Below are 4,057 nucleotides of genomic sequence, written 5' to 3'. Positions count from 1 at the left end.
CTCATTGTAGCACGAGCAAAGGGGTTGGCAGGTCACGTATTTCCTTTCCACTCTCAGGACTCGTAGGTCAGCCTGTACTGTGGCTCATGGCGAGCAGTTTCAAGGGAAGAAAGAAAGGGAAAGCCAGGAGATACCACCAACACTTTTACTAATCCTAGATTAATGTGTCACATCTATTATTATGGCACTACCAAGAAATACTATGAAATCCATGACGTATTTACAGTCCTATATAAATAGGATCCACCTACTAAATAACATTCTGGCCTGTAAAGTCTCCTTCAGGCACACGTCATACATAACAATTGTTAGCTCTTGCGAGTCCTTTCTATCTTTAACAGCAGAAAGAGATTTTGCAATGCAGTGACTTACTAAAGAACTTTAAAATCTAAGTTTATTGTCATTTCTGTCACAATATTGTTTCATTAGTTTTATTCTAGGGAACCATGGAGGCTTAGCATTAAGAAGCATGTTGACACATTTCACAAAAGAAAAGTGAAGGATATCTGCTTGTCTAGATTCATATTTTTGAAGACTTGGTTACTGAAAAGTAACCAGTCTGTAGTATTATGGACTGTTGTTTCTGTTGCTAGTTGTTACAAACTGACAATATGTTGAACGGGTTGTAGCCAATATTATGGCCATGAGATATATGAAATGAACACGTACACACCCTGCTGTCTTGGGATGCCAAGCAACAGAATGCAATTTTAGGAAATACTATGATAAAGACAGGATTCATAATGAAGTAGGGCAAAGATCTATAGCTTGGAGTCTAATCATTTCAGTTAAGTTTAACCTAGCTACACAGCAGGAGTCTCCTTTGTTATAGATGGGCAAATTTACATAGCATTCAGAAATACCACGGCAATTTTTTGAAGTCTGAGTTGCATTTAAATGCCTTCACTGAATAACATCAATTATCCTTCCCCAACATGTCAATTATATACAAAGATCTATCTCTATGTGAGTCTTAACAAATATGAGAAAAAGTGTCAAGAACTAGCAGTTTTACAGCACCTTTGTTTCGCAAAGGCTATCCATACTTTTCATACTCTCAATTGGTCAGGTTTCAGATCACCACCTCAAAAAATTTGTATGTCTATATAAATCTCAGTCTTTCACTTTATCAAACTCTACTGCCCCCCTAATTAAAAAATGAAAATAAAAATTAAAAAAAAGAAATAGGGATAGGCAGATGAAGAAAGGAATGGGACACTTATTCTTTAGATGTTTTCACTGGAGAAAAGTAATTTCAAAATTACCACCTGCCAAAGGGAAATAAAGAAAGGCAGTATCGGGAGTTACTGAAACAGAGGACAGGAAAGTTATTGTACTTTTGTGACAGGTCCTTTGCATTGTAATGAAAATATTGGTCCATACCATAATTATTTAAAGAGAAAGAAATCTGAGAAGTTCTTGATAAATGTATACTACATTCAAATTTCTAGATTCCATAAAGATGGCAATTAATTTTGATGCTTTTTAATTTTTAATTAATCTGCAATTAGAGTAGAACTTCCGAAGTATCTATAACAACTATACTATTTGGTTAATGTTTCAAAATGCATTGGTTCTGTATTTTTATTGATAGGCTTGGAACTTGTAATTATTAATTTTATTTTTTATTAGTTGTTTTGTCCCACACATAGTAAAATCATTTGTGACTAAGGGGATTGCATAATTTTACTGTGATATTGCTGTGTAGCATAGGTTTGAAATGAGTTGGGTTTTACTTCATAGTATAATTTTAAACTTGATTCAAATTATTTGGCCCACTTACATTAAAAAAATCCCACAATATGAATATACATAATTTCTGCAAATAACCTCAGTAGTATCTATTTTGTGTTAGTAAGTCAGAACAAAACAAAAAAAAATATATTTAAATGCTACAAACTGACAAGTAGAAAGCAGAATAAGAATAGTGAAGGATATTCTGTGAATAATTCAACTAAGATTGTGTTAGGCACTGCATGAACACAAGGCAACAGAAAGCCTGCATTGTGCAGCATGTTTCCCAGCAAGCAAGCTTTGCCTATACCTGGACCATCAGCAGGAGCCGAAGCATGCCCATCCCTCCATACACCTCAGGGTGACCCTGGGGTGCATGGGCAGGAGCTGAGCAAAAGAAAGGGCTAGCAGCAGTGTTGTGGGGTGTGTGCAGGGAGGCATTTACCCGCCACCAGACTGCATCCAGGGATAGTGCCTGCGAACCAGCACTGAGACACTGCATCTGCCTGCCTGGAAGTGCACACTGATTTTTCAGAAAACTACATATATTTTTGATTAATTTCTGCATCAAAGTCTGAGAGTAATTGCGTGGGATAACTCAGCTTCTAAAGCTAAATATGCACCTTTTTTTTTTCCTCCAGCCTTAGGCTCTGAACAGATAAAACAAACCACTGGAGAGGGACAGTGCAAGTGAGAGCTCCAGCACAGAAGAAAGATCCATGCCAAGGGAACAGAACGATAAAGCAGCAACAAACTCTCCACTACATGAGCCCCAGTCATGACCCTTCCATGACTGCTTGCCCTCTCTTCAGTGCAGCTAGCTGACATTAGCAGTGTTTCTCTTCCTGAGATTCTGAAATCCAGACGAATCTGTACAGGAATTTGTTGTTGTATTTGCCCAGCCCTAATCAACATTAAGATCTATCCTGATTTCTTTCTCAATGACCCAGAGATTATTTTCTATGAGCAAAGCTGACTAGTAAGCATATTTCTTGTAAAAAAATAAAATAAAATAAAAAACCTTACATGCAATTTCCTGGAACGAGTGTTTATATAACTAGCATCAAAGGAAAAAAATCCCATTCATCTGTGTATGCAGTGAATAGAACCACAGAATCATCTAAGTCAGAAAAGATTCTTAAGATCATTGATTCCAACAGTTAGGACTGCCAATTCCACGACTAAACCATGTCCAAAAGTGCCACATTTGCACATATTCTAAATACTTCCAGGGATGGTGACTCAACCACTTTCCTGGACAGACTGTTCTAGTGCTTGACAGCCCTTTTGGCAAAGATTTTTTTCCTAGTAACCAATCTAAACTTCCCCTGGTGCAATTTGATGTCGTTTCCTCTTGTTACTTGGGTAAAGAGACCAACACCCACCTGCTCCATCCTCCTTTGAGCCAGTTGTAGAGAACCACAGGGTCTACCTTCAGCCTCCTTTTTTCCAGGCTAAACAACCCCAGCTCCCTCAGACATATGTTTTTAGTTCTGGTATCCATCAGTTTGACAGGATTAGTCCTGCATTATCATTTTACTTACAGTTTTTTACATTATCTTTTACATTAAAAATACTACATTAACATTTACATACAGAATGGTAAGTTACCACAGTTTCTGCATTACTCTTGCTTGATTCAGTGAGCAGTATGCAAGCATCGACTAGGCAAAACGCAAGTATCTAAGGATTTTTTTTCATTATTCTGTGCAAAGAGTTAACGTTTCTTTTGCTGCATGAATTATGTAATACAATTTCAAAGAAACAAAGGACCTTGATTTCTGGCAGTATTAATTTTAACTGACAAAAATATCAAAAGCACTTCATCTGACACCAGAAAAAAATAAAAATAAAAATCAGTAACTATGGCTCCCTGAAAGCAAAGAAATGCCCTTATTTTCAAAGTTGCATTCAGGGTCATACCAAGTGAATGTACTAATAATACAGGCCACAAATTGATTTAGGAGAGAAACTACATTACAACTTGTAATTTCCTACCACTTTGGAGTCAATCTTTAAAATCTATGCCGAAACCAGCATTTTTGCCAACACTCCTTGATTTGCACATGACCTTTAATATTGCTATGCTGGTCTCCCACAGTCAAGTTTTTAAGGAAACAGGTGTCTAAAGATTGATTTCTAAATCTATATTTATGCCCCCAAATTGACAGTTTGATTTTACAAAAGCCTTGACCATTAAGCAATTCCCATTGATTTAATAATGGAGTTGACGGTGCAAGATCAGTATTCCTAGGTGCCTAGATGCCTTCCAGCATCAGGGCTCTGCTGGCCAAGGTAATACTGTGTCATGGTGATCAGTTAT

Source organism: Pezoporus wallicus, unplaced genomic scaffold (assembly GCF_028554395.1).
Source record: "Pezoporus wallicus isolate ANWC-B61680 ecotype Strahan unplaced genomic scaffold, APGP_CSIRO_Pwel_v1 contig_6726, whole genome shotgun sequence".
Classification (NCBI taxonomy): Eukaryota; Metazoa; Chordata; class Aves; order Psittaciformes; family Psittacidae; genus Pezoporus; species Pezoporus wallicus.
The sequence above is the reverse complement of the archived record's forward strand: the minus strand, read 5'-3'. Positions refer to the sequence as shown.